Here is a 27272-nt window from a genome sequence, read left to right on the forward strand (position 1 = left end):
GGTAGAAGAAATCAAAGCAGGAAGATGAGCTACACTGCAGAATGACTTGCAACCTGTGGAAATAACTTCTCTTCATTAGAAAAAAAATGCCCCAAATGCTAGCAATGGTGAAGAGCTATAAATTGTTCAGCTTCAGTGCAAACAAAACTGAAAGTAATGAAGTTATACATCTAAACTGAGTTAAAGTGGCTTCAGAGTTGTCCAAGCTTTTTTGATTATGAGAAGTAGAAAATATTTACAGTACTGTTGTACTGCATTTTTAACAGCTGAGGGAGTAAAGCTAATTTTTTGCAAGTAAGGATGACTCAGCAGCATACATCTGACAAATAATTCCTTCAAAGGGGTAGCTGAATTAGTATGTAACTGGAAAAACTTAAAAAACAACAAATACTCTTGCAGCATCTTAGAGACTAACAAAACATGTAGATGGTATCATGAGCTTTTGTGGGCACAACCCACTTCTTCAGATGAATGGCTTTATAATGGTTTTATAAATAACTCCTGTCATACCTAACTAACTTCTGAAAAAAAATTGTGTGAGAGGACAAGAGGAATAATCAGAGTTATAAACTTTTTCTTTGTTAAAATTACAGTTTTAATAGGAATGGATCTTCTTTAATAGAAGATCCTTAGATGTGTAGCTGTAAAAATTCATCTTCCAATCCTCTAGAATATTGCCTTTTGTCAGTTTAAACAAAGATTTTTTTAAAATTGGTAAGCAATTCTGCCACTCTTTCTCATATTAAGATAATATTGGCTTGTTGTGGTTACTAATTGTACCCTAATGATCTGAAAACGGGTATGACTATTGCTTGACCAATAAACTTTGGTGGTGCATGCTGCTTATGTGGCTACCTAGTTAGCACTGTCCCAGCAGACTTTCTAGGCTAGTGCCAGGAGGATTTGATCTTAATAGCTCTCATGTGGCTCACAACCTTGGACATGTTCAGAGCTGTAATTATTTATCAACTTCAGAGACAAGACAGAAAAAACATAGTGACACAGGAACTGTTTCTGAGATCAGAATTCTGATGAAATCGAAGTTTGTAAGAAAATATTAATTCTGAGCCAGGCCCATATTTGTAAGTAAGGCTTATAGCCTCATTGAGGAATCTGGGGATTAATGGCTTCCTTAGCCTTCTGCAGAAAGGAGAGGTTGAAAGCCAGTTAGGTGTCGTAGCTATGACACCTCCTTATTTCCTTTTCTTGACAATGAAGACAAAAATCAATAGTACATCAGTGGTAAACTAACTATTCTGTGAAGAAGTGGTCTGTGAAAGGTTTCATTATTGCTAAAGGGTTCTGTAGAGTGTTGTCTGTAAGGGTACGTCTAGACTACAAGCCTCTTTCGAAAGAGATAGTCTAGATATCTACAGATTTTCAAAAAAGCCTTGCTTGTGTTCATGAACGCTTTTTTCGAAAAAAGGTATTCTTCCTCGTAAAATGAGGTTTATCGCTGTCGAAAAAACCACTGCATTTTTTCGATTTAATTTCGAAAGAACACAACAGCAGTCTATACGCAGGTGAAGTTTTTTTGAAAAAAGGCATAAGGGATCTGTCAGCAAAGGCTTTCCTTGTCGACCAAGCCCCGTCTTGACTGCCGGTGTGTGCCGACAAACAGCTGAGCCGGCACAATGCAGCGGCCATTTTTATTCTCATGAAGTGGGGGATATTTAAATCCCCGCTTCATTGACTATGTCGGTATGTCTAATTTACATGCCTCTGTCGGCAGAGGCATCTAGTCTAGACATACCCTCTGGTATGGATAATAGCAGTTAAAAAGATGGTAAATATAATTTGCCTTGCAATTAATGTAATTTATACTGCCAGTTAGTCTTAAATAAGAGTAACCTACCTAAACAGGTGTTTAAAGGCAAATGTATGTACTACACAGAGGTACACCAGCCCACAGAGTGGCAGTACATACAGAACCAGCATCAATATAATGTGCTCTGAGATTCTCAGAGAGCTGGGAGGGAGGATGGCCAATCTAATCCATTATACAAATATGGTAAGGGGTCCTATCCACACTACAGGGGGGAAAATTAGACCTCTACCATAGAAAAACTGGAACCCAGCTCTTCAGCAGGTATTTAGATACCTAAGGCCAATTGATTTCAACGGGAGACACTTTAACCACTTTTGAGTAACTGGATCTATGCCTGTGGTCACTGCAAAACAAAAGCTTTAGAGTGGAGAGGGGATCCCTTAACAATTTACAAGTCAATGGAAACAGGAACAGGCCCTTACATAGTTTTTTATTTTATTGTAACATACTTTATTTCATCCTTAAGGCAAGATTCTGAGCTGGGTATTTATAAAAAATATAGGGAAAGAGAAAGTTGGAGACTTCATTTTCTGCTATTCTTGTTGACAACATCTGCATTATCACATGCATTTCACTTGATTCATCTTATGACCTGTAGAATTTTCATTTACCTATGTGCTGCAGAGAGAGAGAAGGAAGTAACCTTTGATCAATATTTTTTTAATTTTTAACTCTGCAAACAGACTGATCGGTTAAAGCAGGTGTGGCACCTCAGTCTTGACCATGTTTCTTTACATATTAGTCATCTGAAATGTAACTATCAGTAATTTTTTTTTTCAGATTCAACATTTCTAAACTGTTTGTTTATTTCATTCTGCCACAATATGTCTCCAAATGTGTGTGCCTGAGAAGTACTTTGGGAAGAGATACTGTGTTCTTCCTCCCTCCATTACAGTAGACTTTACAAAAGTGTAATTCCATTGATGTTTGTGGAGTTTCTCCTGATTAATACTCTTGTATGTAAGAGAAAAAATTAGATGGCTCAAATCTGAGTTTAAATTAAAATTCTGAAATTATAAACAAGCAAGCCACAGACAGCTTTCCTTTATCACTGCACAGCATGCTACATTAGTTGCTGAGGCTGTAGATAGGGTTGCCAGGTGTCCGGCATTGACCCGGACAGTCTGGTATTTTCACCTCCTGGCTGGTAAAAAAAATTCAGAATATACCGGACACCTAAAATGTCCAGTATTTTCTGGTTTTTTTGTGCTGCCAGGAGGTGAAAATACCGGATACCTGGCAACCCATTCAGCAACTGGGCCCAGCCCCCCGGAATCCCTGCTTACCTGGTTCCGCAGGGAACCTCCCCTCTGGCTCAACCAAGAAAACAAGATGGCCATGGGCAAAAAGCCTAAAGACCCGAGCAAGGGAAAGCAATGCCTTCCTTGGGTCTTATTGCTCAACTTCTCCTCTTCCTATCCCTATTCTGACTCTGCACGCACTTAAAGGGGCCATGCTGTTTTATTTCTTTGCTTAATAACTCTTGAGGACCTTTTTTTTTTTTTGCTCAACTTTGGTCTCCCCCCTCCTTTTTTTTTCCCCTCGACTGAATTTTTCCCCCGGTGTTTTTTTGGGGGGGAGGGGAAAGAGGGGATGTTCAGTATTTTTGGTTAAACCATCTGGCAACCCTAGCTATAGATTATCTTAATGGCCATTCTGCATTTTCTATACAAGGTTTGCAAAAAAAATCCTAGCCTTGTTGAATTTAAAAAGAGTTTTGCCACTGATGACAATGGAGACAGGTTTTTACCCTCAGTTTTGAAAACTAAGGCCCAAGTTCAAGTTGATAAGTGCAGCTGAGCACATTAACTTCAATTCAGGAAAGCACTGAACTTTATAAGATGTGCTTCAGTCCAGTTGCCTACAGTACTTTCAGAAGTATCTTGTCCCTCCTCAGGGACACAGGAGGTGGTAATGTTTTTGACCACCTCCTGTGTTCTGTTTTGCAGAAGGTAGGTACTCACCCAGACCATGTAGATATCAGTCATTTGCTGTGTGTTAAAGGTTTCTCTTTCTTGCTTGTGTATCTGATTATGAGCAACAGCTGCCATTAGGCCTTCAGGCCTAAAAGCCTAAACTGCTAAAGCTAAAAAGATTTTGTTAACTGATGCCTGTAACAACACACATCAACATACAGCTCAGCACAGAGAGGAATGTGTAATACACGCACAATATTGGTTCGGACATAACTTTAATGTTGCACACTGTCTCACTCTTCAGTGCTTAGACCATCACATTTATATGCTAACTTTGTAAGATCCAGGATATTATAGATTTTTACGTAGTATGAGGCTTTTGACAATTGCACTAATGCGATTAATAAATTGCTGTACTTTTTCACTGCAAACCCTTTAACAGCATGGGCGGCAGGTTTGTATAATTTTTGGTGGTGCCCCATTAGCCACACCCCTGCCCCCCCTCCATTAGCCACGCCTCTGGAGGTAACATGCTTGGGGCAAGATAAACACATGACCAGAAGTAAACGGTGTCATGTCACCCCTCTCAAAGGGCTTTTCCCACCATCCTCCTACCAACAGGGATTAGTTTGGCCCCCACCAAACCCCCCTCATGCAACTATCCTGCAGTTGGGGCTGACCCGGACGTGGGCGGTCACATTCCCCTTGCCAGCTGCTGCTGCCACGCGCAACATGTTCAAACCAGTGGGCGGGGTGACACCCAGGTGTAATGTCGCGGCCCGGGATTTTAAAACTGCTGGGCGCTGCATTGCGCCATGCGGCTGAATTGAGGATTCAGAGTCTGGGGACTCCGCAGACTCCAGATCTGCAAACTGGAAGGCAGAAGGTGCAGGGGGGCGAGGGCACCCAGCGCATGGCCGGCAAGGGTTCCTCCGCAGCCCCAACAGGGCACTTCCCAAGGGGGGTTCAATGCAGGGTTGCAGGCCCCCGTCACAGGGGAGCTCAATGGAGGTTGCGCACGGCAGGGGCGGGTAGGTGACACTCTGGGGCCGGGGTGGGAGGATGCACGCGAGGGGGCAGGGCCCACTCCAGCTCCAAATATTGGTGGAGCCTGGGCACCATGAGCCCATACAACTCGCCGCCCATGTTTAACAGAGAGTAATAATGTCAGCTGGATTCCATTAACTATTGTGTATGCTACAGATAAAGTGACACGTAATTAATCTCGTTTTCCAGTACAAAATGTTAAAGTGATTAATATTTAAAAAAAGCAAAGTATCCATGAGGAAGAGGGTAAGAAGTGACTCTTTGAAAAAATAACTTCCCAAGAGCTTAATTTCCTTGGGCCCAAGCCTGAAATTTCTCTTCATGGAAGCAGTCCTTATTTGAATAATCACATTAGACTATTCCTGGATGAAACTGACCTCCTTGCAGGGGGCCAGCACAAGGTACATGCACCTGAATCCAACTTTACCTCACAAAATAGAGTTAAAAGAACAAGCCTGCTGTACCTGTTTCAGCCTTTGGGAAGTTGCATATAAAATTATGGGGGAAGCTCAATTAGAGGCATGATCTTGGAAAATCCAGAGTGATGTAATTCTGTGGGAGGATAGTGACTGCAGCCCGTTCAGGAATTTAAGAACAAATTAGCAGCGATAAAGCAAAAGGTATACATGAAGAAAAGATCTGAGGATTCTAAAGGTTAATATGGAGAGCACTCCGAAAGCTATTACAACCTGTATCCCAGAAATAGTTATATAAAACGTCAGTTAAACAAAGCAACACAAAGAAATGAACTCTTTCAATAATTAACTTTGGAGTATGTAGTGTATAGCTAGGAGCATAAAAGTTTTGGCTTTTACAAGTTGATCAATAAGTCGATCAATGGCCTGTCTCTGCTGTATCTATATCTTAAGAAAATTTATGGCTTTTCATTCACAGAATGCTTGAGAAAGAGACCACAGAAATCAAAGTCCACCTCTCTTTCTATCTCCTTTGCTACATTCTCTATCCTGTCAATTGTTCTTTACATGAATCGCTGTCTTGTCACACCTGGCACCTTGTCTAGCTCCCTTCACTGGAACTGTGGCACATCTAGCTTTCATCTAAATTATAAGCCTGAATCAAATGTTTAATGCTGTGTTTGTTTAACTTTAATAGGCAAGTTAAAAAGCCTCACTACCATCAGGCCTACATAATGGGAGTCCTGGGTCATGGTTTTCTCAGCACAGGTGGCTGATCACGTAAAATAAATTTTTGAAAGGAATTTAAAGAAGAAAGGAGACCGCTTTTACATTATGTATACAAAGTGGAACTATAGCCATGTTAACTGGGAGTCTCAATTCATTGGTGAGACTCTATGAGCTGCTTTGGGCAACTCTGTAATTTAAACAGACAAATTCATCACTTCACAACAGCCAGTTGAAACTCTCAGCAAAACCAAAGACTCAAAATGTTATATGTGAGCTGATCATATGCTGGAAGATCCTTTCTCTGCACATCAACTATGGCCAAATCAACTATCTGCAATTATTTGTATAGTCATATTAGATTCAACATGTTGAATCCTTAAGCACATAATCTTCCCAAGCAAAATGTACACACCTCTGAAAAACTCCATTGTAAAATGAAGTTCAATAGCAACCAAAGACCCACTTTATATATTCTCTGTTATCTTGCTCTATTCAGCTGCTTTATTTGGTTATTTGTAAAACAAACTCTAATGGATTAACTGTTTTACTATAATAGTACCATGAGGCCTTCACCCACATCACCCACATACTTGTGCTAAGCACTGTACAAATGTATAGTAAATGGCTGTCCTTGTCACAAAGAGCTTACAACATAAATAAGATACACAAAGAATGGAAAGGGAAACAAGCACAGAAAGGTGAAATTATATGACCCTATCCTCCAAAATAGTTGCAACAGCTCCCAGCTTGCTAGCATCTGCAAACTTAATAAGCGTACTCTCTATGCCAATACAGCTGGTCCCCGACTTACAAACGAGTTATGTACCAAACACTAGGTCGTAACTCAATCTGTTTGTAAGTCGGATTACGTTCACTGATGTACGGCCGCACTGTTCATAAGTGTGGATTTCGTTTGTAACTCGGGTTCCGGTTGTATAGGAGGTTGGTCGTAAATATGAACGGTCGTAAGTCAATGCGTTCGTAACTCGGGGACCGGCTGTATCTAAATCAGGGCTGGGCAAAATACTGCCCAGGGACCAGATCCAGCCTGCCAAGCCACCGGACCCAGCCCGCGGACCACCCTGCCGGGACCCTCAGGCACACGCATCTGCAGAGGTTTAAAACACAGGCCCTGCATCTCCCTGCTCGGTAGGGAGGGGAAGCTTTGTGAGATCTCCCTCCCCCAGCCCAATCCTCAGCTCCTATTGGCCAGAAACAACTGGCCAATAAGAACTGACCTCAGCCAATATCTCCGCTCCGATTTGCTGGAAACAGCCAGCCAATCAGAGCAGAGAGATTGGCCTGAGAGACTGGGGCAGCTGGAGTTGAGCGCCATGTGGTGGGAGCAGCCTGTATTTTCAAGCCTGCTGTGGCTGCAGCAGGAAGGGAGCTCAGCCTGCTTTGGGGTTGCTACAGCCTGTTGGCCAGGAGACACTTAGATAAACTCCTCCCAGCCAGCGCCTGCTTCTGGCACCCCGGCCCTCCTGCATCACAACTCCTCCCCCAAGTCATCATCCAAACTGCACCCTCTGCTCCAGGTGACAACTCCCTCCCAGACCTCGTACTCTCTCCTACACCCTTCCCCCAGGCCAGAATCCTCTCCTTCACCCACACTCCTTCCCTGACCCTACACCCCAATCCCCTGACCCAGGTCACAGCCCCCTCCTCCACCCAAACACCCTCCCAAAGACCCCACACCGTCTCCTGAACCCCACTCCCTTACTGCATGCTTCCTTCTGCACCCAACCTAACCCCTGCACCCCCTCCACAGAAAAGTGAAGCCCTTGACCACTTACCAAAATCTTGGCATGGCTCTCCCCACCAAAAATTATTGCCCATCCCTGGTGTAAGCAAACAACATAATGGCAACTGACCATAGAGATGAGATGATTTCACAGAATTTGAGGAAAAAGGGAAAATGCCTTTGGGAGAATATTGTTTACCAAGGAAGCAGAGTTCTGAATTGTCAGTGTGATAATGTGCAGTTCAATATTTGGGATTTATTCATCTCATTTAGTTGTCTTAATCCTGAAGTTCATGCCTACTAAAATGCATCTTTCCCAACCTCTCAGAGCTGGCATTTCACTAGTTTACACAAGGCAGGCATGGTAAGTGCCTCTGCTTAGAGGCAAGAGAGAATGTTTGGAGTTGGTAAATCTGAGCAAGCTCCTAGTGGTCCCAGGTGGGCTGTTTGATTCAGACAGGCTTGGCACAGCTAGGCTCCCCTATGTTCAATCCAGGTTGCTTCCAGTCCAAAGCCCTGAGGTCATCTCAGCCCCTCTGATCCCAGCCTAGGGGGGCGCAGAGCCGGACCTGTTAGGGAGGCTAGATATCAAACAGTTGCACATCCCAGGACTTACCTTTTATTGGTTTCTGGTGAGAAAGGACAGTGCCTATTGAAGCGCCTGAAGTATAAATATTGGTGGCTACAGCCTCTACTCCCTTTTCCTCTGTGGCTTGGTGTGGGAGGTGAGCATGCTAGAGGAGAGGCCCCAATCTGCTTCAGGAGCTGTGGGTGGGTCATCCCCTTGGCTCCTGTGAGGAGAAGTGGGGGTTCAGGTATGCTATTCGCACTGGCCATGAGGGGAGTGGATCGGGGTGGTGGTACCCCACATCCTCAGTCCCCTGCCATAAAACTCCTGCGCACACACCCCACACCTCCATCTTGAACCCATCATACACCTGAACTACCTGCCCTGAGTCCCTCAAACATCCCAATCCAGATTCCTGTACCCCCAGATCCTCAGCCTGCTGCCATAAGATTGACAGAAGACAACCTGAATGCATGCATGAAGCTAGATTTGACCACAGAAATGTGTGAAAAGATGCAGCAACAGAAGTCCCATTAAATAAAGTCTGTGAGTACAATGTTTCATTTATGCTATTATCAATCATCATGTCAATTATCAATAATATTACGTTGTATATTTTCAGTCATGAAAATGGGCATTCTAGTATGGCTCTATGTTGACCACTTGTTCTGAATTTTGATGTAGTTTGGTTCTTTGGTTTGAAAAGGTTGCTGACCCCTGCTTTACGTGAAAGACGTAACAGGGAGAATTGATATCTCAAACTTTGGTCATCAATAACTAAAGACTGTTGTTCAGTTTTAGCTCTCATTTCCCATTTTAGATCAAAACTACTCACAGGCAAATTATCAAAACGCTAGCTTGCTCTTGGGAGACCTTGATACCCCCAAAAAACTCTAATAATGCATATACTAATTAGAACCAACGTCTTAACTCATTTCCCAAGCTCAGTTCTTTTAACCTGTATCAATTTCTTTTTTTTTTAATTCTAAGTTATCGAATCAAACAAGAAAAACCTCACTGAATACTTTTAGCTATCAGTAATGTGATCACGAACACGGAGTATATGAGTTTGACATTTTTATTTCAATTTTGATTTCAAAGTAGTTGAACCAACAACTGGCGAAATTAAGCCCTTTAATTCTAAAATACGTGTAAAAATTGATGCTAAATTGGGCTATTAACGTCTCTTGCGTATTCCATTATCACATATTATACATTGTTTTAAGAGGTTCTCAATTTATGCAGAAATTTATATCTAAAATACAATGAGGGGCAAAGGGACTTTTTTCTTTTGTTTGGCTTGACAATGCAAAATTCATAAAACCAAATCCCTGTCTAATTGAAATCAATGAAAGTTTTGCTGTTTACTGTAGACCAGGAATTTGGACTATAGTAAATAAAATCTGATCTGTGTAGGTGACAGTTGTGCTCTTACAAGGGAACATGCTTTGTCTGGATTTTAAAATCCTTATTTTTAAATTTATGATAAATATTGAGTCAGTCACTCATTCAGTTTCTCAGATATTATAACGATGTTCTTTGAAAGGCAATGGAACAATACAGAGGTTCTGGTGTCCATTACATGTCATTTCTCTGACATTTTTCTAATATATTATTGTCACCCTGATCCTAGGTATACAAGATTTAGATATCCAGTTTAGATACGCATATCAACACTTCCCTGGTGTTATCTCTGACTTCCTGCCAAACCAGCTGTGCTTTTCTACAGCTCAGTGCTGCTAGCCAGTGTTCTACTAATCTAGCTCTTTCTTTTGTGCATGTGGTTTTGAAGTAAATAACTTACAAAGGTGGGTGATGCAACCATTGAAACCAGCTGCTCATCCTATAGTTATCAATTGACTCATTTAGTAAAACAGGCTTGTTGCCCTAGGACTAACTTTAGAGTACAAACAGAAGTAATGGGAATGATTTATTGATTGATTCTGACGGTACCTTGCTGTGTTGGATGTTTCCCAAGAAAGCTTTCAAATTAAATAAATGTAGTTCTGCTATTTGGTGCATTTTTAATTCATATTCCAATGTGACATTTCTAGTTTCCACATTCGCTGTATGGGGAATGTTTCAATATAACAATGAGGTCTACAAAAATCATTCAAATGGAAAGAATAAATCTAGAAAGAACTGGACACATCAAAAGACTCGAGCTGGGCCAAGTATCCATTTACCTCCAGAGTGCTGAATGCAGAACGAACACAATAATGGTTTAAAGTTATCTCACCTATTAACCACGACTATTGTAACTAGCACTATAATTGGGGGGGCCGTGTGATAAAACCTGCACTGCTGCAGCCCATGCTGCCCTTGGTCAACAGAAAAAACAGAGGACTTTAATCTCCAGAGCTGCCAGGCCAGAACTTTTCACAAGCGCTACATTCACTCAAAAACTGAACAATTCCCTATTATTGAAATGTGTGTTCTTGCTTGCTGCAGTTAGCTGAGATGCCATGTCTCTTAGGGTACATCTACACTGCATGGCTATTTTGGAATAAGCTATTCCAGAATAGTTATTTCGAAATAGCACATATGCACTGCAAAATTAGCCTAAAAAATTAGCCTCAAAATTAGTCAAAGGCAGGCTTCCCTAATGTAGACGTGCTATCTTGATTTAGAGCCCCAGGAGGCACTGGAGAGGAATAACTTAGCATGACCCTAGTGAAGGGCTATTTAAAAATAGCAGCAGTGGAGTGTCTATACATGCCTTATTTCAAAAATAGCTATTTCGGAATAGGCATTATTCCACCTAGAATGAGGTTTACAGATTTTGGAATAATCTGTCTTATTCCAAAATTATTTTGAAATATCAGAATGGCTGTGTAGACGTTCCCATTATTATTTTGAAATAATGCTAGTTATCTTGAAATAACGGTGCAGTGTAGATGCACCCTTATAGGATAAGGGCCATCTGCTTGGCACTCCTAAAGTCCTCCTTGCACTAGGAAGGGGACTGAGAGCTGCATTAAATGATTCTTCAGGCATAGCTCAGCTACGTCAGTTTACACCAAACCCACCTGGCCCCGTATTACATATAGCGCCTGCATGGCCTGTCAAGACAGAATGGGGGGGAAAGGTACCAGGCCAGTGTTATGCACTCTTGTGATTCTGGCTGGTAAAAGAGCTCTTTAGGAAATATTATCTTTGGGTGCAGGTTAGAGATGCCGTGAGATTGCTCCAGCTTTTGGGGCTGATTAAGCCCTCAGCAGTCCCTTTGATCAAAAGCCTAAGAAAGGTAGTTGCTCTATGTTTTACTGAGTCTCAGAATTGGTTTCTACACGAAAATCTAAAGGAGGTGACTGAAAAAGGCACAGATTCACTATATTTTAAGCAGCAATTATCTTTCCACCAACAAGAAAGACTTCTTGGAAGAGAGAGAGAGATTGATAGGTTTGTTTTCTGACACTGTAGCACGTTATGCGTTTACACATTTGTACTTTCCACCTTTAATCTATTTAGCTTCAGACTGTAGGGCTAAAACAGACAGCCCTTACTCTGACAAAAGTTCTATTGATTTAATTGGGAAATTTACCTTACAGAGGATAAGTAAGAACTACAAGATTTGGTCCTTTTTATTTATTCAATAAATGAAGACATCTCCAACTGAATTACAGGTCATAGTGAGCACTCACCGTGAAACTGAAATGGATTCCAGTTAGATGAGCTGCATCCTCAGAGAAAGTATGTGACTCCATTTACATTAGGAAGCAAGCTCAAAGACCATGAGTTTAGCAGGTTTCATATAAATTCATAGTGAAAACCTACATCTCTTCCATGATGTTCTGTACTTCACTGCCCCAATTATTCTTTGGGTAAATAGCAGTAATCATGAAGGTTTTTTGTGGTTTTGCTTCTCTGATGCCTAGGATTCAGTAGATCTTGGGTGATGTATAAGTATCTTCCTATTCAAGATCTTCTTTGAGAACAAGCTCAAAAAGAAACATGCATTTTCATGAATTTTAATGGCTCTCCCAGGATCCTCTTAAAGATATAAAAACTGTTGTAACTTGGTACTAACTAGAACAGAAGTCCTGGCTTTGTATTGCCTCCTGTGAAAGGAATGTTACAGACTACTGAATGCATTGTGAAGACTCTGTCCCTTAAACATAAACTATCTTTAGATTTGAGGAGCCTAGTAAATCAAGCAGCATTTCAGCTGCTCTCATTGATGTCTAACCCCAAATACTTCTCCTCTTGGTGGTTTTATTTTGGCCTCCCATTAGAATCCTGTACGTTGAAGAATTTCTCTGTAAGAATTTTCCTACAAGAATGTGGAGTTACCTTAGCAGCCCCTCCCACAAGTGTTTATTAAACTCCAACCACTTAACTTTTTGAGACACAACTGCAGCAAGTTTCAAAGGGGTACCCCTGCAAATGTAGATGGTATCATGAGCTTTTGTGGGCATAACCCACTTCTTCAGATGAATGGAGTTTAAGGGGTCCAAATAGCAGAGAAAGAGAGGGAACGGGGACGGAAAGAAAAAGAGAAAATTGGGAAAAGAATAGTCACTAAAAGATTCCATGCTAAATGAAACTAATAGAGAAGGTTCGAAGTACTCTGAAGTACCCGGTGTTTGGCCTTTTATGTCATTAGAATGTGGAATGTAGCAGATAATCCAGTTAAGGTCTTTTTAAAAACCTCTAACAAGTATCAAACTTGTAAATGAAATTACACTCTGCAGCTTCTCTTTCAAGATGGTTTTTGAAAATGGCTTGCAGCAAGGTTTGGGGGAAACTCCCATCTTAGCTGGTTTGTGCCTCATTATTAATATCATTATCCTTTACCCCATAAGTGGCCATTTCACTGTCATATCTTACACAGAATTTATGGTCAGGTTAAAAGAACACAGATCTAGTCTATCCCACTGAGAACAGAAAATCCTGAAGAGTGAGTGCACCTTTTATGAGAGGCTGGGAGGGCAATAGCCCCCCTCTCATGAAATTGGAACCCCTGGATTTCATATTTGAGGTCTGCTTAAAGCCCATGCCCTGATACCAGAGGCAGTTCTTAAATGCAACAGAGTTTGAGCTGCTTGCAGCTTTGCCTTTGGGGCAGGGAGATTAAGAACAAAAGGCTGGGCATTCAAGTCACTGAAGGATTGTTAGATCATTATGAACACATTGCCCAGTAATCCACTTAAAAGATGTGCTGCTGAGATTTGCATTTGGATCAATGTGTTAAACTTCTCATAAATGTTCTTGAAAAAGGGGTGAACGGGCTAATCCAAAATTGACTGCAAAGAGTAACCAAGGGTATGTCTACACTACCCCGCTAGTTCGAACTAGCGGGGTAATGTATGCATACCGCACTTGCTAATGAAGCCCGGGATTTGAATTTCCCGGGCTTCATTAGCATAAGCGGGGAGCCGCCATTTTTAAATCCCCGCTGCTTCGAACCCCGTGCAGCGTGGCTACACGGGGCTCAAACTAGGTAGTTCGGACTAGGTTCCTATTCCGAACTACCATTACTCCTCGTGAAACGAGGTGTACCGGTAGTTCGGAATAGGCACCCTAGTCCGAACTACCTAGTTCGAGCCCCGTGTAGCCGCGCTGCACAGGGTTCGAAGCAGCGGGGATTTAAAAATGGCGGCTCCCCGCTTATGCTAATGAAGCCCGGGAAATTCAAATCCCGGGCTTCATTAGCAAGTGCGGTATGCATACATTACCCCGCTAGTTCGAACTAGCGGGGTAGTGTAGACATACCCAAAGGGATTTCACAAAACTGGGTGAATGGGCAACAGGGGCAGATGAAATTCAGTGTTGATAAATGCAAAGTAATGCACATGGAAAAATATAATCCTAACTATAGATACAGAAATGATGGGGTCTAAAATAGCTTGGAATCATTGTGATTATAGTTCCCTGAAAACATGTATTCAATGTGCAGTGGCAGTCTAAAAACTATAAAGCTGACAGAATATTGGGAATCATTAGGAAAAGAATAGATAATATGACAAAATAACATATTGCCTCTGTTTAAAGTCATTGTATGCCCACATCTTGAATACTGTATGCAAATCTGGTCACCCCATCTAAAAAAAAAGATATATTGTATTTGGAAAAGGTACCGAAAGGGCAACAGAAATGATTAAGGGTAAGGAACAGCTTCCATATGAGGAGAGATTAACAAGACTGGGACTTTTCAGCTTGGAAAAGAAATGACTAAAGGGTGGGGAGATATGTTAGAAGTCTAGAAAATCATGAGCGGTGTGGAAAAATAAAATAAGAAAATGTTATTTATTCCTTCACTAATGTAACACAAGAAGCTAATCCAATTAAATTTATAGTTGGCATATTTAAAACAAACAAAACCAAATTATTTCTTCAAAAGCGGCGAGGAGTCCTGTGGCACCTTATAGACTAACTGAAGTGTAGGAGCATAAGCTTTCGTGGGCAAAGACCCACTTGGTCAGATGCAGTCAAATTGTGGAACTCTTTACCAAGGGATGGTAGAAAGGCCCGAATTATAGCAGGGTTCTAACAAGAATGATATAAGTTCAAGAAAGGTAGGTCCCTTGATGGTTACTAGCCAGAATGGGAAGGGATGGTGTCCCTAGCCTCTGTTTGCCAGAAGCTGGGAATGGACGACAGCAGATGGCTCATGATAATTGCCTCTTCTACTTATTCCTTCTGAAGCACCTGGCATTGGCCACTGTTGGAAGGCAGGATACTGGGCTAGAAGGTCCTTTGGTCTGACCACTTGCTGTAAGCCACTAGACCCCACTCCCCTTCCAGAGCTGAGATAAAGCCCAGGAGCCCTGATGGGGTCTGTCTCTCTTGACAGAGTTAGTAACAAAGTAAGAAAATACATTAAAGCCGTGGTCACCAACCCGTCGATTGGGGGATTTTGGAGGAGTTATTTTTTTGCCTCTCACTTGTGTGGCCCCTACTGACTTTTCTGTGGATTAGTGACCCCTGACTCAAACAGGTTCCCGTCCCTTCTCAAAAATAAAGACAATGCAGAAACTTTTGGTGTTTGACATAGTCATTTATTTAAAAATGAAGCCTGACCAACAAACCCCCAATTGGGGCCAAGCCCGTATCTGCCCACAGCATCATAACACTCCTGCACCCCCCTCTCTCCCAGACCCTAGATCTGAGCCTATCATACACTGGAATCCCTTGCCCTGAGCCCCTCACATACCCCAACCCAAATTCCTTCACCCTCACATCCACAAGCCTGTGGCTTGCTTAGTACCCCAAACCTCCATCTGACCCCAACACTGCCCGGCCTGGAGGCCCCTCTCTGAGCCAGCGTCCCCTTCTCCACCTCTTCCTGCATCCATATTTCCTCCCAGAGCTTGCACCTCTCACTCCTTTCCATACCCAAATCCCTCATTCCCACCCCAGAGCCTACATATCCTGTCTCAACCCAGCGAGGGTATGGCTAGACTGCAGGAGTTTTTCAGGATTCCAGAGATATCCCAGAAAAACTCTTTGCATCCAGGGATGCGTTTGTTCTTCCACTTTTTATAACAGAAGAGCAAACATGCTCTTTCAGTAACCACTGTATTCCTCTTTCCACAAGGAATAAGGGGGCTTCCAAAAGAAAGGGTTTTTCTGCAAGGTGTGTTGTGAGCAAGACACAAGAAGTCATTCTTCTGCTCTACTCTGCGCTAGTTAGGCCTCAGTTGGAGTATTGTGTCCAGTTCTGGGCACCACATTTCAAGAAAGATATAGAGAAATTGGAGAGGGTCCAGAGAAGAGCAACAAGAATGATTAAAGGTCTAGAGAACATGACCTATGAAGGAAGGCTGAAAGAACTAGGTTTGTTTAGTTTAGAAAAGAGAAGATTGAGGGGGGACATGATAGCAGTTTTCAAGTATCTAAAAGGGTGTCATAGGGAGGGGGGAGAAAACTTGTTCATCTTGGCCTCTGAGGATAGAACAAGAAGTAATGGGCTTAAACTGCAGCAAGGGAGGTTTAGGTTGGACATTAGGAAAAAGTTCCTAACTGTCAGGGTAGTCAGACACTGGAATAAATTGCCCAGGGAAGTTGTGGAATCTCCATCTCTGGAGATATTTAAGAGCAGATTAGATAAATGTCTATCAGGGATGGTCTAGACAGTATTTGGTCCTGCCATGAGGGCAGGCGACTGGACTCAATGACCTCTCGAGGTCCCTTTCAGTCCTAGGATTCTATGATTTTATGATTCTGACATTTGATCCAGTCTAGACAGGCCAAATGTTGGAAAAACCTGTTCCTACAGAAGAATTGGGGAAAAAAGCATCAGTATAAGGATTGGGGATAGCAAGTGATGGAGAGAAGGCGAATAGAGAGGGCAGGGCTTCAGGGAAGGGGTGAGGTCTTGGGGGAAGAATGGAGCAGTAGATCCTGGCTTGTTCTGTCATTTAGCTGCCTTGAATATTTTAAATAGGCAGGGTAAAAATATTTAAATAAATAAAATAAATTTAAAAAGTGATCTTGGGTGTAAAAAGGTTGGAGACCACTGCATTAAAGGTTTAAGGCTAACCAGTGTCCCTTAAGTGACTTGCTACAAGATGTCAGAATATGTTAGTGTGAATGAAGCTAATATTTATTTAATTTTCTTTCCTTTATATAGGCATTAGATACAGTGCTCCTGTAAGCTAGCTGCTAAGTTGTCTGCCAAAAAAAGTAAGAATTTTCCAGTGTCTTAGTAGCCCCAGGATAGAGATAATGCATGCAGGAGCAGCCCTAGACGGGCTGCCAGCAACTGATGCCCTAGGCAAAACACGCGATCGGTGTGCAATTGGCACCCCCCACTTCCAAAGCCCTCAACGGCCGTTTATCTTGGTGCCCTAGGCGACTGGTTAATTATGCAGCAGAGAGGTGAGTGCAACACCTATCATCAACCTTCCCTAGCAAATGCACCAGAGCACTGGGATCAATTGATTCCATCCTGTTGTTCTATGTGGCAAATGGAACAGCTTCTAGGGAACCAATATTCTATCGCATGAGCCACCTGACATGGACACAGCAGGTTTAATGGACTCTCATTTCAGGCATTCTGTGACTCCCCCACCCTAACTGCCTTTTTTCTGATGTAACTTATTTCATGTGCTGACTCATATATCGCTCTTTCCCCACCTTTATATCCTTGTGCCACCCCAACACAGACACATTGACACCAAAAAAGCTTAAAATATCTGGGCCTGATCGATTGCTATGACATTTACAGTATTGTAAACAAATATTAGCGGAAATGCAGACAATGGAGTTGCACCTCTTTGAAATTGCTGTAAGATTAGAATTGGGCTCATAGTTTAGATAAAGGAAGAGTCCCAAAATAAAATATATAATTTATTATGAACTAACTGAAACAAACCTGTATATAACCTTTGCCTTCCCATCTTGCTGTCACCACTTGCTATGATTTGTGCTCATGTTAATGTAAGACATCCAGATATCACAATAAATACTTATATTAATAACAGTTATTATGCATACAACTTTAAACTCTTAAGGAAACCATCTGTAAAGCAATTAGCATATTCATTGCATGCATAAGTAATAAATATATGTTCATAAAAATAGTTCTTCTGCTGTGAAATACTATTAGGAAAAAATTAAGATCTTTAATATATTCAGGTATTTTCTTTCAACAGATATTTACTTGTTTCCAGTTTTGCTTTTAAAACTTCAAACAAGTTACCACTAAATTGTTGGCTATTTTTAATCCCACTGCTAACTATTTCTTGATTGTGTGGCTGAAAACAGCCAGAAGTCATGTCTTTATCAATGATGTTATCTGGAGGTCTGCTCCTTATCTGCTTCTACCATAGGATACTGAAGTTTGACCAAGAGCTGTTTTCATTAATGAAATTTAATTGCCCTGCTTTGTTTCCTGACAGGAAAACAGCTGAGGAAACTACATTTTCCACATCCCCAAAGGCCAGAGCTGGTCCAGCAATTCAATGCAGTAAGAATGGAATCCTCGCCAGTCTTATAGGCAGCAAAACATTCTCATTGTGCTGTAAACCCTGAAATTGTCCTGCCAAAGAAGAGCTGGAATTTTTTTTTCTAATGTGCTCCCTATTCTTTTTAAACTAAATCTGGAAATGATATTTCCTTAGTTTCCAACTCTGCAAAATTTTCCCAACACGAACACTGATTAACATCACTCTAGAATTTGCTAGAACAAGGAATGTAGGTTAAGATTCTTAAATTGGAGCCATATCATGGCATTCGTTTTAAAACAGAATTCCCTATTTATGTGACTGAGGAGTGCTGCACAAATTTGATGGTAAAATATAATTTTATATAGGATACACTATATATACACACTTATTTAAGCAATTATACAACTTAACATATATTAATTCAGATTTATTTTTACTTTTTTTCTGTTATGTGTGAAAATGTTGAATGATGCATTTCTTCTTTCATAGAATCATAGAATACTAGGACTGGAAGGGACCTCGAGAGGTCATCGAGTCCAGTCCCCTGCCCCCATCATTTATAAGAATTAATTTTAGTAGGATTTGTGCCCGCATCTATTTGGGTGAAAATTGGAATCAAATTATGCAACAAAAACAGCATTTTAAATTTGTTTTATTAATTAAATAAAATGACCTTAAATATGCTGGATACATAAGAGAAAAAAATTTCTCAAAACATGTTTTTCATTTAAAACTAATTGATCTTTTAAACAAAGGAAGCATTCACTGTTGCTAGTGAATTGAGCTGATTGTTACTGGTTACCATGTCTGTCAGGATTTGAGAAATAGTTTATTTTGAAGGAACTAATCGAATAAACTGAAATGAAGGAAATATTCTCTTTGTACCCGCACAAGAGGTTACTGCTGGTTCCAGATACCTAGGGAGTAACTTCCATCAATTCTGGGATTTTACTTCTTTAAAACATTGACCACAATCGTATGGATTTTTGATTCAATATTTATGATTTTAATAGATTGTAATAAGTTTATACCTTAACTAAGGATGTGAATGGTTAACCAGTTAACTGGTAGGGGCTGGAGCAGCTCCCCGCTCACCACAGGCAGGGGGCTGCTCCAGCTCCACGGGGCCCACTGCAGGCAGGGGCTCCTCCGGCCAGCCAGAGCAGCCCCTGTCTATGTGGGGCCCAGCCCAGGTGGTGTACCACAGGCAGGGGCTGCTCCAGCCAGCTGACGGGAGCAACCCCTATCTGTGGCAGGTTTGGCCCAGCTGACTAAAGCAGCCCTTGTCTGTAGCAGGGGGTGCTCCAGCCCAGTGTACAGCCCCTCCACCTGTACCTTGTAAATTTAAATAGGTTTGTTTTAAAAATTAATTTTATTTCATTTTTAAATAATTTTAAATACATCATTGGGCTTTTGTTCATGCTCCTTGTGAATAGCTGGAGCTGTTATGCAAACCCTTGCTTATTTCAGTGGTTTGGGGTGAGTAGACTTTTAATTGAGAAATCCTTATAGAATCAAAGTGTTGCATTGTTATCAGTTTTGGTTCATCTCAACACACAACACTGAATTGTGCAAGATGTGGAAACCAGGCAGGAGTGTCTAGATGCAGCTTGATTAGCTGAGGACTAGGAAAAGAACAGCATCTTGAATGCTTACTACTTATAAATAAATGCCTTAACTTTTTTTTCAATGGGGGTGGATGTTTTTTGAAAATCTGATGTGTGTCACTTCTTAATTCTAATAAACATATTTGGGATGGGGGGAAAACATTAAAATTATCTCTCCCTGTGCACCATCCTGACTGCTGAGATTGGCTAAGGTGCTGCTGGTGATTTCCATTCTTGGTGGTGGGGTCTCAGCTGCAGATTACATTCCTCTGATGAGCCACTGGAGCCTCTTCATGGTGCAACATTTACCTGTTATAGCAGGCATGTATTTCATTTCGTTTAAAAGGTAGGGATTTTTTTTAAATAGAGAAGGGCATGTGAGAGTGGTGTTGAAATTTGCTGCTGCTTATCTTCTATAGTCAATCAGAGCTGAAATCTTTTTGTAATTGTGTAATCTAAAACAGGGATCAATGGGTGGGTTAATATTTCTGGCCATATCCTCAGCTTTCGTGTATAAGTGTAGCTCCATTGATATCAATGGGCCAGATTCTCCATACTCTATAAACACTTATATGAGTGCAAAGTGAATGTACAATACTACTACTAAATCAGAAGGATAAACATTTACACCCCCTTTGTGGAATGTATTTCAACAGGATTGCAAAGAGCCTTTTTCCCCTCTGTGTCTGTAATAGCTTGTAACTACCAAACACTATACTCACAACTGACCTGACAATTGATACTGCCAGTTTAGAGAAAAGGAAGTAAACACAAAAATAATTATTTTTAAGCTCTGTCAGTAACAGAAGAATCTTATCAGCTTGCCAAAGCAAAACATGGTTATGCGGTATTGAGTCACTGATTACTACAAGTACATGAGTTGGGGAGAGCTGTTCTCAACAGTTTATATACAGGCAGTCCCCGACTTACGCGGATCCGACTTATGTCGGATCCACAGTTACGAACGGGGCTGCCCCAGAGTACACGGACTGCGGGACCTCGCGGTCCTGCCGCCCGTGTACTCTGGGGCTTTCTCTGCGTCTCCCTAGTCTTTGCAAAGCTGCGGGGGGGGGGTCGGGCAGCGAGGCAGCCCAGGCGCGCCTGGACTGCTCCGCTGCCGGCTTCCCCGCGGCTTTGCAAAGCCGCGGGGGAAGCCAGCAGCGGGACAGCCCAGACGCCCCGCGGCTGTCCCGCTGCTGGCATCCTCAGAAGCTTTGCTCCCCGTCTCCCTGGTCTGCTGGTCTCCAGCAGACCAGGGAGACGGGGAGCAAAGCCACGGAGGACTCAGGCGGCGGGACCATGGTGCGTCTCGGTCCGCCGCCCGTGTCTTCCTGGTCTGTTGGGGTGGGGGGGGCGCAGCTAGTACGCCCCCCCGCCCCCAGCAGACTAGGCTTTTCTCCGGACGCCTGTGGCAGAGCAGCTGGGGTGCTGCCAGTTGGTCTCGCAGCGCCGCTCTGGGTGCTACTGGTCCAACCCAGCAGCACCCCAGCTGCTCTGGTCCTGATTCAGCCGCTGCTGGTCAGTTTCAGCAGCGGCTGAATCAGGACGCCTGGGGCAGAGCAGATGGGGTGCTGCTGGGTTGGTCCAGTAGTGCCGAGGAGCGGCGCTACTGGAGCAACCCAGCAGCACCCCAGCTGCTCTGCCCCAGGCGTCCTGATTTAGCCGCTGCTGAAACTGACCAGCGCTGACTACAGGAAGCCCGAGGCAGAGTTGCTCTGCCCCGGGCTTCCTGGAATCATCTGCTGATCAGTTTCAGCAGCAGCTGACTTGGGGACGCTTGGGGTTCTTAAGTTGATTCTGTATGTAAGTCAGAACTGGCGGTCAGTTTCAGCAGCGGCTGAATCTGGACGCCAGTTCCGACTTACATACAGATTCAACTTAAGAACAAACCTACAGTCCCTATCTTGTACGTAACCCGGGGACTGCCTGTATAAGAATACTAGGAGATATACCTGACATTGCATGGATCCTCAGAAAAGAAAATGAAAATGTACATGCCTCATTTTAATCACTGCTTTTGGGCTGGTAGTGAGGGGCTCAGTATATAGGCTTCTCCAGCGAGAGAGGACTACCTCAGCCCTCTTTCATGACAGCCACTTGGGGTACTTCTCCATGGCTGATGCAGTAAGCAGAACCAGGGGAGAGGTGCGTGTCCCCAGCTGGGTCAAGTCCAGGTTTGTCTACGCCTTGTGCTCTCTAGGTAGAGTGAGGAGTTCAGCAAATTGTGCACTTTCCCCTTGCTCCCTGACAAACAGAAACAGCGAGCAATGTCCCCATCCAAATAGGGGGTGGCGCTTTATCCCTTCTGCTCTTCTTAAAGGGTGTCTGGAGGTGAGTGGCTCGGGACTGGGGCAGTCCCAGGTGGCAGAGGACTCTACCCAGACTCTATTACCTGCCTGGTGATTGTCTCTTTTCTGTATGGTTTCATGAGAAGCAATCCCACTTCAGGCAGATCCCATTTTCCTGGCACAACCAAACCCTGACCTTGCTTTAAGTTATAAGAGGAAGCTGTATACTGACTATGGTGGCCCTAGCTCTTACCACAGTGGTGGGCAGTAATTTTTGATGATCAGCCTCTCCCAAGATTTTGGAAAGTGGTCAAGGACCTCACTCTTCCATGGTATTAATGGAGGAGATGCAGGATCTGGGGGTGTAGAGAGGATCTTGGGGTAAAGGACTGGGGTGCAGAAGGGAGAATGGAGCCTGGGAGGGAGTTTGGATATAGGAGGTGGTTGTGACCTAGGGTATGGAATTGGGGTGCAGGGTTTTGGGATGTGACCTAGGGTAGGAGGAAACTGTGATCTCAGGCAGGAGATGGGGTACCAGATCTGGGAGGGGGTATGAGTACATGTGGAATAGTGGGGCAGAGGGTTGGGGAAGGGAGGGGCTGAGGTGCCAGAGGAAGGTTCTTGCCAGGAGACTTACCAGCCTGCCTGCAGAGCTAAAGGCTTGCAGAGCTTAAAAAGTTTCTGCCTGCTTGACCATGTGCTTGAGTGAGTGAGCAGGAAGGAGGGTTGTGCTTTGTTGCTGCCTGTTATTCAAACAATCAGCTCCCATTGGCCAGTGTCTGTCCAGAAACTGGCCAATGGGATTGTGCTGAGGGCGGGCGCAGCATCTGAATCTTCCCCTCCAGACTCAAAGAGAAAGTGCCCCGCAGCCATGTTTCTGAGCAGTGTGTGGGGCTGCCGGGCAAGCAGAGAAGCCTGCCTAGGGCTCCCCATTGCCTCCGCGGGCTGGATCCGGTGGCTTGGCAGCCCGGATCGGGCCCACGGGCCGTATTTTGCCCAGGCCTGTATTACCATTTAGGAGGGTTTCTTGAATAAATGGACAGCTAGACAGACACACAAACTGCCTCAATGTATAGTAGATTCCATATAATAATACAATACTCCTTTCGGTGTGAATCTTCTTAAAACTCAATAATACCATACTATTAATTTTTTAAAGTATGACCGCATACTTTCAAGTGACTTTGCAGCTGCTTACAGAGATGATCAGAGAAGAGACAAATAATATTTCATTCTATTATATGACTGCCATTTGACTGATCTCACAGATGGTAAAAATACTATAGCATTACACTGTTCCTGCTACATCGTATGTGTCTCCCTTGTGAAGTGTGTTGCAATTGGTGGAAGCCTGTGTTATAGTGAGAGAGCATTTGGCTTGATAAATGACTGCAGCTTCTGCCTTGATAGTAGCAGCAGAAACATGAAGGAAAATCATTGTTATAATTATTTCTGTACTTTACCTTAGTACCAAAAGCTTACAGATATTTATTATAAATTAGATGAGCTATAATGCTACATTTAAAAGAATAACTTGACTTTTGGGCAGTTTTCCTATTGATTTAAGTGGGCATCACATCTCATTTTGATATATGTAATCTTTTTAGAAAAAATACACTGGAAATCTGGGATGTCAATGTCTCCCTCTTCAAGTAGTTGCATGTACATTAACTTGAAGTGAAACCTATTGCAATATGCAAAATAAAGAGTCACTTAAGTTTCTGTTTGTCTAGCTGTTAAGAAATAGAAATAACTGAAAAACCTGTTTAGAAGCGACACAGACACTCCCTCAAGTATGATTCCATGGGGCTAATCCTGCAGTCCTAAATTAAGGTAAACTCCTGTTGAAGTCAATTGCAGTTTTACTCCACAAAGGACTACAGAATTTGGCCTTCCTATCTCCTGTATTAAATGTGTATCTTTCACTATACCACAGAAATGATGAGCATTATTTAGCAGAGACTAAATGGTGAGGGATTAACATGATTAGAGATGAACATGTGATGAAGTAAATTGGAGGTGTTTTGAAGTTAGGGGAAATAAAATGTCTCAATTAGATGAGTTTTAATAAATGATTATACGCATAATGTAGAACCAGTGAAATATGATTAAGGGTTTGATCTTCCACTTTCTTGCTCCATTTTTATCTCAGTGTGACTCCACTGAAACTATCAGGATTCTGTTGGGGAGAATGCCTATATAACAAAGTGGAGAATTTGGTGTTCAACTGATATCAAAAGCTGAATGGCCCTTTTTTAATCTTGCTTTTTCTATCCTCTCAAGCAAGAACCTAGTGGGACAAATGGAGGCCCAAAGCCTGGAGGGATGGAAAGGACGGAGTGACAGCCTTCTAGTTCCTTTGTTACCATAAACAGGTATGGTCTGCATAAGGGGATAGGGCTAAGAGTAGTTTTTTTACCTAAGTCAAGTGAAAGATGGCAATATAATCAACATGATGCATGAATCAAAGCTGCTACCCCTGACTTGATCTGGATTCCCCCAAATAATCAGTAATATACACACACAAGGTCAAATGCTGCAGTCCTTCAGCAAAACTGTCATTGACTTCAATTAAAGAGGGCAAAATTGGCCCAGAAATATTAAAATGTTCATGCCAGAATGCATGCATGATAACATGCTATAGTCTAATATTGTTCAATTGGTATCTTGGTCTCCCAGGGCACATCTACACAGCAGGGCAAAAGTCAAATTAAGATATGCAACTTTAGTTACATCAATTGCATAGCTGAAGTCGAAATAGCTTAATTTGGCTTGTGGCACTGTCCACACAGCAAAAAGTCGAATGAAGAACATTCTTCCTTCAAATTCCCTTACTTCTCATGAAATGAGGGTTACAGGAATCAGAGTAAGAAGTCCTCCAGCTCAACATTATTTTGAAATAATGGCTTGCTGTGTAGACATGCACTCTGTTATTTTGAAATAACATCAATTATTCCAAAATAATGCTGCTGTGTAGACATACCCCCCAATGAGCCAATTTTATCTGCTTTAGTCCCCAACTCCTTCACTCCTTCTCACACACACACACCTTGTATCAGCTGCAGAACGTAAGTGGTTATACGGGTAAAAGGAACAGAGAAGTAAGAGATTAAATGCAGGTGTCAGTGCAAGAAAGAAGCAGCACAAAAGCATAAATTCTAAGGGCAAAGTATGTGATTCGACTTCTTATAATGCTCCTGGAAACTGCTGTAACTGAGAATATTAGTTATATTACTGTGGTACAAGTTAGAAGTTGGACTGCAATAAATATGGAGGGTGGAATTGCTGTGCATTGTGTTTTGTTTCATTTCTGCATTGCAAACACAGTTCATGCAAATTACATTCTGTGGTGTGTTTCAGGATTGTCCTCAAGTGCAGCTGTATAGAAAATAAAACTTACTTTGCAGCAATTTGTGATTAAATGAATTTCAATAAATCTGGTATGCTTATTTAATTCTCTGCTGTATGTTTGTTATCATAGAGAATAGAAGATTATGGACTATAGAGAATCAGACAGCTAGCAAGTCAAAGCAACTGTTTGTTTGGTGACCAGAATATTTTGTTCTGACTAGTTCATGAATGAAAGAAATCATTATAGCTATAAATGACCAATCCCTCTATTTGATTGTGCAATTTACTCTTTCTAAACAAGGGGTGTTTTTCTATTAGAGCTAAGATTTCTACACTGCTGTAAAATACAGGATTGCTTAATCTCTTGAAACTGAAGCAAAGAAATGAAAGAACATGTTATGGGAAGGAAGCTGTGGTTTTGAGTCTTTCAGATCGCCTGTCTGACTGACTTTTTGTTTTGCTTATTTACAGTCTGTGACTACAGCCCAACAGAAGACAGATTTTATACTGGTAGTATCAATAAATCCATACCATTTTGTGAAGTTGTTTAAAAAACAAGTAGTCCTGTAGCACCTTAGAGACTAACAAACATATATATATACAGTATCAGGCCCATATGCGGCGGGAGGGTGTGTGTGTACAGGGTGAGAAAGCACCCCTCATCTTTCCCCAAGTAAGCATGCTTTGGCTGCCCGAGCCTCCCTCCCCCATGTTCTGGGGGGTTGGGGGAAGGCTGAGGCTGCTTTCCCCACTTATTTGCACTCACACCCTTGTGATCCACATTTATAAAAAACCCACACACACCCTACAGAAATTCCTATGTATGGGCTTGAGTATCATGAGCTTTTATGGGCAAAACCCACTTCTTCAGAGTTATCATTGAAAAGACTTCTTCTCTAGAGGTGCATTTTCAGTTCAGTATGTTGTCAGTGTCTTCTAAATGAAGAAAAGCAGGTTGTTTCAAATTAAAGGCTACACACTGTGAGGAATACAAAATATGAATTTAACATCACATAGCAACAACTATTACTTCCACCCAAACAAATGACTCAGACCACAGCAAATTGTCCACAAGTAAATGTGTCATTGTATTTCATTTACCTGTAGCCACAATGTATTCCTACTCACAGTTTTCATTAGTATACTTAGGACTGGAGAGAGGCTCTTTACAATCATGTTAATGAATATGTAAGCCTACTTCCCACTTTCTGGTTAGCAATTCAGTGTTACGTTTGCCACATTATTCATTTAATCCAAATTAATCCAAGTATGCCTAAAATGGCATAACAAAATATCCCTCTTGGACTAAAATTTAAATCCTAACCCTAAAATCTGAAGTGAGAACATTTTCTTTAATGAATCTGGAAGTGATTCATCATGGTTACACCCAGTACACACCTATTTTTAAAATGGAGGATTAGTGCACCATCTACTGGTAAACAGAAGAAACATGATCTGGCTCTGACAACTTTTATCCTGAATTAACAACAAGTATTAAGGAAAGCTTAGCTTTGCTTCAGAACTGTGATTTCAGTGGCATGGAGGGAGGGAGGAAAAGGAATAATATCTACAAAATAGAGAGGCACTTTCTGTAGGGATTATTTTATCATGAAGCATTCTTACTAATGTTTTACACAGAAGAGCCATCAGATTTTAAAAGATGAATTACAGGCAGTCCCCGAGTTACGCGGATCCGACTTATGTCGGATCCGCACTTACGAACGGGACTTTCTCGCCCCGGAGCTCGCAGGCAGCGGGACCGCCCAGAGCACAGTGGTCCCGCCACCTCGACCTCCGGGGCGAGAAAAGCTGCTCCGGGTGCCCCTGGTCTGCTGGGGACTGTCTCCAGCAGACCAGGGACACCCGGAGCAAAGCCGGGGAGGCG

The 27272-nt window shown here is 42.3% G+C and overlaps 1 long non-coding RNA gene across 1 annotated transcript; it reads left to right on the forward strand.

Moving 5' to 3' along the window:
* Positions 1-7103: 7103 nt before the first annotated feature.
* Positions 7104-18611, forward strand: LOC142818269 (uncharacterized). Its single transcript, XR_012895654.2, has 3 exons — positions 7104-7474; positions 8676-8794; positions 18094-18611. It is a non-coding gene; the product is annotated as an uncharacterized LOC142818269 (long non-coding RNA).
* Positions 18612-27272: the final 8661 nt, after the last annotated feature.

Source organism: Pelodiscus sinensis, chromosome 14 (genome assembly GCF_052426305.1).
Source record: "Pelodiscus sinensis isolate ZL-2025 chromosome 14, ASM5242630v1, whole genome shotgun sequence".
NCBI lineage: Eukaryota > Metazoa > Chordata > Testudines > Trionychidae > Pelodiscus > Pelodiscus sinensis.